Here is an 8,557-nt window from a genome sequence, read left to right as displayed (position 1 = left end):
CACATGTTGAGCTGTATGCAGTGCCAGGAGCTGCACATTCCTCATGCCACCAGGTCCTTTCAGCAAAACATGAGATGTTTTTTATTAATTCAGTTTTGTATTTGAAAATGCTGAGGCATGTCCAGTGTGATATAATATCAAATAACAGAGTTCCCAGAATTAAGACCACATCTGTTTAATTCTGTTTGATAAATAATCTAATTCTCTTGGTGTGTTTAACTTTGGTCTATTCAGATGAGCTGCATTTTAAGCTTTACATAGAAAAGTAATCCTGGCTTTTGAAAGATTATATTTGAAAACCCAAAGCTACAGTTTGAGTCTTCAGAAAAAAATAAAAAGTTTTAGTCCGTGCTAAAGGTGTATTTATTACAGCAAACCATTAGCGTCACTCTCCTCCCCTGGCCCAAACTGACAACCAGTGCTAGCAGGACGTTCCCAGGTTAACTAAATAAAATGTCACTTTGATTGACAGAATGCTGGTGGTATATTCGTAGGTTTGCTTTGTCTTCAGCACCCCACCGGTCAACAGGAACAAGGGAGCTATTTTCAGAGTTATTAGCTGTGTTTGAGCTGCGCTGTCTGCCAAAAGAAACAGTGGCTTTTGGACTCAGATTTTATCTCAGATGTAATGTGGAGAGACACTGTTGACACCTCCCTCTGAGAAAGGTAGGTACCAGAGGGCTTCCAATTCCAACAGTACTAGCCTCTTGGAAAAGTCATGACTTAAATGTGATTTTCCATTTATGAAAACACTGATGAGATAAAACAAAGCTTTCCAGAGAGAAGAAAGAAGATTCTAAAAGGCAATGGCTGATAAGAAAGGCTGAATGCAATGCTTCTCCAAATATGCAGGTATTCTATGGGGGAAACGAATAGGTTTCATATGCGATGGGGTATCTACATACTCATAAATGTGATTAAATTCTTATTTAAGTAACGTTTAACACTTACAATATCACAGGACTTCTCACAGTATTCCTAAATGTATGAGATCATTCCTCATTTACCATCCCTGTCCCCTGTGCTCTTCTTTCCATAATGTCCCTGCTCCAATGTTGTGAGACATAATTGAGAAGGGCTGGGATTATATCAGCAGGTGAGCCCAGCAGGCGCTACAGATGTGTTCTCAGGGTTCAGGCACTTCTCAGAGGAGGTAGTTAGCTGTACCATTTGTTATTTTAAATAAAAATCTGTTTAGAAAAGAAAATGTCTTATTTATATGCCTAGATCATGTGCTTTTTTTTTTTTTTAACTTTTACTTAGTCATTCCTATAGTCAGCCTTAGATACTTTACCCCATAATCTTTAATTTATAGAATGTGCACGCACACACACACACACACACACACACACCCCATAACCCCTGGACGTGTCCTTTAATTTTCTTCCTGAGAACATTTAGTAAGCAACTGTGTGACAGATCTCTGCTCAGGGCTTTGGATTTTAAAACAAGACAAATAATTACTAATTCCATGGGGCTCAGGATTTGGTGTGTGTGTATAGTGTGGCAAAATAGAAACTAACAAAGTAAACTCAGTTACTTACAAAACACTATAATTAAGCGCCAAGAGCAAAATAACAGTAGGGACTTAGAAAAGTTGTACAACTTATCCTAGGTGAGGGCATTCTGGAGATGAGAAAATGACTTCACATGGTAAATTGAAAAAAAAAAAAGGAACTATAAAATAGTCCATTTCAAATAAATTTCTAGATCGATGTAATGATCACATTCTTGACAGACCATGTGGTTAAAACAATGAGATTTTCCTGATCTAGTTCTGAAGATTTTGTGCTTCCCTTCACACCTTCTTGGCTCCCTTCTCTGATTTAGGTTTTACATCTTAGGCCACATAATTAAATTACTTGTATACATGCTTAACTGAGTGTGTTGGAATAAACCAAAATGCAGGCAATTATTGATTTCTTTATAAAACATAAGCATTTTAATTGCTGTGTAAGTTGTTAATAATCTGTAGCTATTAGTGTGTTAAAGAATGAATCAATGAGGAGTAAGATTTAGACAGCCATCATATCTGAGTAGAAATAGGTTCTTTCCTTCTCTACATATCACCATTATCAATCAGATTTTGATGTTATCTCATTATTGCTAAGGTTTTAACTAATTTCAGCCTGTCTCATTTTTCTTGTGATAAACTTCTGAATTGTGCCTATGCTGAGAATTTCTAGAGCTTTTTCTATAAAAATTAAATGAATGCAGAGACATTTGAATTGGAGATAATGCCTTGGTGAACGCATGGAAATGTGAATGAATCCCACTTAGACGAACTTGAAAGAAGAGTTCTTACCGTATTTTGTTTCCCAATCTGGAAATGATCCTCAGAGGAGAGACAGGGATTTATTAGTAATATTGAGAAAGAATGATGAGTTATGCTAAAATAAGTGTTATAAAAATGAAGTTCTACGGGGTAATAGATGGAGGCTGTTCACAGAGCTTAGTAGGGCCCAGTAATCTGTTCACAATGACCGAGGCTGGGTTGAATTCACAGTTCTTAAATGATTACAACTTGGCTTCTCCGTTATTTCGTAGAGACTTTCCCAGAGATCGGCTCACTGGCTTCCCTAGTGTTTTGCAATTTGGGCAAGTGTCAGTGGAGAGCTGCGTGCATTATTGACCTCCCTGGCATCACCTAGTTGTTTCCAGGCATTTCATGACATTGGGGATCGTTTAAATCTTTCCTGTAAACATACTCAGAACTGTGTCATACCTATACTCAGACACTGTGTTTCCAGACCAGCTTCAATTACCTTACTCATGCTATGGGTAAGCTCAGTCTCTTGTTTCTTCTCTCATTGCCACACAGCTTAATCCTGGGGCTTGGATCCCCTCGGTGTCTTTATCCACACTGGGAGACTGCTAAACAATGACCCCCAATTTGTTCACACCTCTTTGGGTACATGTCCTTGGGATAGTTTCTACCATAATACCACTGAGCTTGGCCACACAATTTTTCAGGCAATGAAATAACAGCAAACATGAATAACAACTCCTAATTTAGCCTCTGCCTCTGGACTCACTTCCTATGTATACATCTGCAGTCACCCAGGTTGGACCAGCTGCTTTTGCTCCAGCCCTCATTTGTCCCTAGCTTTGGGTAACTGCTTGGACTCTTATCTTCCAGCTTCACCCAGTCTAGCCCATCCAGCTGTTGTCCTAGCTCTGGTTCCGACCCCAGAGAACTGTGGCTGCCTTGCCAGAAGGGGCTGATGATACCTAGTAACAAAGCTCCCACCACGTGCTGCAGCAGGTGCCACTGGGAAAAAGCTCCTGAAGACAGAGCTTGAAGCACAGAGAGACCTCCACAGATGATGAGGTTATCGTGTGTTGGGTGATGAGCAGTATCAGGATTTGACAGAAGAAACAGGAGGGGGATAAAACAAAAATCAAAGAAACCTTGTTTCCCTGTTTGGTCAGAGACCCATGAACTGAGAACCACAGGTTCTAGAATGAAGGAGAAAGGGCAGCAACTGCCCAGTCAGGCCTGGGCACTGATGGGCTCACAGAGGCAGAAAGGAACAGGCTTAGGTGAGTCACAGCCAGCACTGGAGACCCTGCAGTATCTAGACCCACCGGAACTGAAGTCATCCTGCATATTTGGAAGCCATAAATTGGGACAAACCCTCACAAGTGCTGAAATCTTGTGGTCCAGGGAGAAGCGCAGTTTCCCAGTGTCAAACATCAACTACCGAGTTAGTGTTGCTTCGTGCTTATTAAACATATTAGTATAGTTCAACTGCATGAGAATCTGTGTGGCTTTTTAGACATTTCTCCGAAGGGCTGAAAGAGGGAAAGACTCCAACTCTAAAAATTTCCATGAAGGTAATTACCGGTAGAAATCCAGGCAAGTTGTACAGATGCAAGTGCTTTACAAGCAGCTTTATTTTTTGATCTGCACTCATTGTGTTTTATTTTGTTTCATGTCACTCCACATTCTGGGCTACTCAGAGACAAATACGCATCAAGTTTATGGAGTAAGCTGATTTTAATTTGAGTATCAACTGTGCCATTTTATAGTATGTGTCACTGAAGAGGCTTCTGCAGCATTTGAGCCTTGGTTTTCTCAGAAAATGAGGAGCAAAATTATCTCATAAGGGATTTGAAGATTGAAGTAGACTCTAAAATAAAAGGAACAGCACAGTGCCTGGTACAGTAGGAGATACCAACAAAATCTCCCAGTAACTAGTATCATCACTCTGGGAATTTTAAAGCAGCTGGTCATTTACTCATAATTTTCAGAAGACAATAAAAAGGAAAGCAGAATTCTGACCTACCTGCCAACCACAAAGCACTCCTCACCCTGGGTATCTAGTTGTACTACTGCCATATGGTTTAATTCTTCCTCCTTTCTCTTGAGTACAAGAGCTGAGATGATTAATCACATTCACCCATGACAGAGCTGAGTGGAAGTAGCTTGGAGATGAATGGCTGAAGAACATAAAGAATAATGACATTAACATATACATATATCAGGAACACTTTAAAATTGCTTTCAGTAGAAAGGAGAGAGAGAAAAAAAATCAAATCCTCCTGTTGAAAATTGTAAAACATGCTGACTCTTTAGTAGCAGAATAATCGTACCCCAGGCTGATGCTATTCATAATGAATTATATGGTGGTGATTTATTCATACCAAAGTTTTAAGAAACTTGCCAGATTGATGAAAAATGCATAGATATGCACTTTAGTCTGACGCCAGACAGAAGATGGGGAAGAAAGAGCCAAACTGGAAAGGGAGAGCCATGGAAGAACCAACAGGAAGCCTATGGGGTAGAAGAGTAAGAAAGGACAAACATTTTATAGCAAGAGCTACACAAATAACACAAACTGCATGTTCATTTGAATTTCCCTAACATTCATTCCTGAGATCACGGAGAGCTGTAAGTTTCAAGATCGATCTAAGATACAATGAGAGCAGACACAATGATTAACTGGGAAGAGCACAGGCTTTGGATGCAAGCTGACCTGATTCAAAACTCAGTTCTGTTAGTTCCTGGAGATGTGGCACTAAGGAGCTACATACCCTCTCTGACTCCAGTTTCCCTGTCTTTTCAATGTTGGGCCTAATGGTATTCAGGAAACTGGCTGACAATTGAATCAGAACAGTTAAACTAAGCTTAAAGTAGAAATTTAAACTCCAGAAGTAAAATCCAAACAGGAGCCTTTAAGAACCCACACAGCCATAAAAAAATCTGAGGTAAAAAGCCACCAAGAGTTGACTTGTAAGGCAGACACAGAAACCACAAAAGCTATAGGAGAGGGCTTGTGGTTAAATGGGACTCACATTTTATGGTACAGCTATCTATTGTTCTCTGTCTTCTAGAGAAGGATTTATGTGTATATACATGTATGTATTTACATAGTGAAAACTTGAGACATAAAATTAGCCAATGCTTTGACAGTACAAAATAGTGAATCTAATATTTGCTTCCACCCTCTCCTACCCCAGACCCTCATTTCTCACCCAAGTCAAACACCACTGGCAATTTCTTATGTATTTTTAAGCCCATGTATAAAAATATACACATGTAGATGAGATGTAGATACAGATGTATGTGGAGATATAGGTTTAAGTGCAAATGTATATGTAGATGTAGGTGAGATGCAGATGAGATGTAGACAAGAGTGTAGATAAAAATTCAGATGTAGGTGTTAGACATCTGTGTGTATACAGATTCAGGTGTTGATGTAGGTGAGATACAGATGAGATGTAGACAAGTGTGTAGAAAAGATTCAGATGTAGGTGATAGACGTCTGTGTGTATACAGATTCAGGTGTAGATGTAGGTGAGATACAGATGCATGTGTAGGTAAAGATTCAGGTGCAGATGTAGGTGAGATGTGAATGCATGTGTAGGTATAGTTGCAAATGTAAGTGTCCATGTAACTAAGGTGTAGATGTAGTTGTAGATGGTGAAATATGAACGTATATGTAGACGCAGGTATAGATGTAGACGTGAGAGACAGATGTAAATGCTGCTGCAGACACAATTATACATGCGGACGTAAATGCATATATAGGTAAGATATAGGTATGGATATAGGAATAGATGCAGGTTTAAGTATAGATATAGATGTACCCGTGTGTTGAGATGTAGATATAGATTTAGCTGTGGGTTTAAGTGGAGAAATAGGCACAGACACAGATGTAGCTGTAGGTTTAGGTGCAGATACAGGTATACATATAGCTACTTCATCACTACCGCCTCTTTCTATGTACAGTTCATAGTATACTGTATTTACTTTTCTATAGCTTGACCTCTCTCCTTTTATCCTTGGTATTGTTCCACAGAAGCCCATAGAGGTGAACTTTATACTTTCTAAGCACTCACAAAACTCCAGTGTATAAATGAACCATAATGAGTTTTCCTAATACCCTATCGAAGGACATTTCAGTTATGTCTAATTGTTGCTTTCACAAACAAAGCCACAGTTAATTTCTTTGTGTGTGCGTGCTTGCATTTTTGGAGTGATTTCTTATGTGACCATCAAGAAATTTGATGAAGTGGAATTGTTGTGTCAAATGGTGCAAGCATTAACACTTTTACAGATATTGCCAAAATGTAGGGCTCCAAATCCCAGATGAATGGTTGAATTAGTTTGAAAGGCACAGTACTTTAACCCTAGAACCTGACAATAGTCATCACAAATAAGCCTAGATTACCCTTTATTTTTGTAAATATCAACCTTCATTCATCTGTTTCTACAACAAGTAAATGCTTGATTACCTGAGAGCCAACTGGCCACAATCATCACTGAGCTATACATTATGTATTGCATTTTAGAAGGAAAGAAACTGGTCTATTATTCTTAGTCCTTTAATATGTTAGTTTTGTGTACATCGAATTCTAGAGATTTATAATTCAAAAATAATGTTAGTTTAGTCTCAGATGCAATGCTTTTATGAAAAATGCAAAAACTTTGACAGAAATAACCACCTAGGCACATAGGCATTTTTCACTAATTCTTAAAATGTGTCAGTGATACTTGAATTGAATACTTGTTTTATGCAAAATAAAATCCTCCTTTCTAAATATATTTTTGGACTCAAATTCCTTTCACTGTTAGGATGTAGCTTGTGGATTTTTAGGTCAAATTAAATATAAAGTTGAGCAATGGAAAGTTCTTTAGGGAATGATTTAGCCCATTTCCTATGATCAAAGAAAGCGAGGGCACCAGGGAGGTTATATAGCTCATTGAACTCATGCAGTGTAACCTCAAGTTACCTTGGTTGGATGCCAACATATATTGTAAGAAATTTTATATGTGTTTTTAAATTTATGCCTCACTTTGAGATGTTGTTTTTCACATTTTAAGAGGCTTAGAAAGATTAAACCTCCACATGACAGTGATTCTCAAAGTGTGGTGTTATGACTAGCTTCAGCAGCACCATGCTGGAAGTTGTTAGAAATGCACATTTCCAAGCGAAGTCACTGTCGCCAGAGTCGGATCCACTGCCACCGCCCAGATCCCTGCACCATGCTGTTGGAGAAGACCTTCAAGCGGTGCCACACCTTCAAACAAAGAGTAGATAGTGTCCAACTTCTTCGAGAGCAGCATCCAACCAAACTCCCGGTGATAACAGAATGATACAAGGGTGAGAAGCAGCTTCCTGTCCTGGATAAAATGAAGTCCCTTGTACCTGACCATGTCAACATGAGTGAGCGCATCAAGATAATCGAAGGCACTTACAGCTCAATGCTAATCAAGCCTTCTTCCTGTTGGTAAATGGACACAGCACGGTGAGCATCTCCACACCAATCTCAGAGGTGTGTGAGAGTGAGAAGGATGAAGATGGATTCCTGTACATGGTTTATGCCTCCCAGGAGATGTTTGGGATGAAATTGTCAGTGTAAAACTAGAAAAATGCATCTATTCTAGAATTGCATACAACCATACCAAGGGGAAAAAAAAGGATGTTACGAACTGAGATCAATCACTCCATCTAACTGCCGATCATTGAACAGTAGTATTCCCACCTAGGAGTGTTAGGAAGTTGTGTTTGTATTTCAGACAGAAAATCTGAGCTCCAAGTGAGCACATTCAGCTTTGGAAACTATATTATTTAATGTAGGCTAGCTTGTTTTCAAATTTAAAAGTTTAAAAATAAAATATTTTGCATTAAAAAAAGAGAATGAAATGTGTATTTCTAGTCCCTGCCCCAGACATAAGAAATCAGAAATCCTGGGGCAGACCCCTGCAATCCACGGATTGAGCAGCCCTCCAGGTGATCGCCTTCACACTGAAGCTAGACAGCCACTTCTCTAAAACTTCCACGGAAAGTTTGGGCAAAGGTTGGTCTCTTGCTTCCAACCCAGCGCTTCTTAAACAAAGCCCTTAGGGATTCAGAGCTATCTGGGATGGGAATTTTAGCTTAGGGAGTAGTTTCTGCCTTTCCTTCTTTTGCTTCTTGCAATGGCACTGTTCCTTGTCTGGGCGACCATCCTGATGTTTTCTCTTTTCCGTTTTCTGAATATGAGAAGATGAAGCAGAAGAAAAAATAGTTACAGAAGTATGCCTATATTGTGTGTTTATATAGTAGGT

At 39.2% G+C, this 8,557-nt stretch overlaps 1 pseudogene; it reads left to right on the top strand.

Moving 5' to 3' along the window:
• Positions 1 to 7,482: 7,482 nt before the first annotated feature.
• LOC108283408 lies at positions 7,483 to 7,874 on the top strand (annotated as a pseudogene).
• Positions 7,875 to 8,557: the final 683 nt, after the last annotated feature.

Source organism: Cebus imitator, unplaced genomic scaffold, assembly GCF_001604975.1.
Source record: "Cebus imitator isolate Cc_AM_T3 unplaced genomic scaffold, Cebus_imitator-1.0 Scaffold13, whole genome shotgun sequence".
Taxonomy (NCBI): domain Eukaryota; kingdom Metazoa; phylum Chordata; class Mammalia; order Primates; family Cebidae; genus Cebus; species Cebus imitator.
Note: the sequence above shows the minus strand (reverse complement) of the source record. Positions and strands in the feature narration are given on the sequence as shown.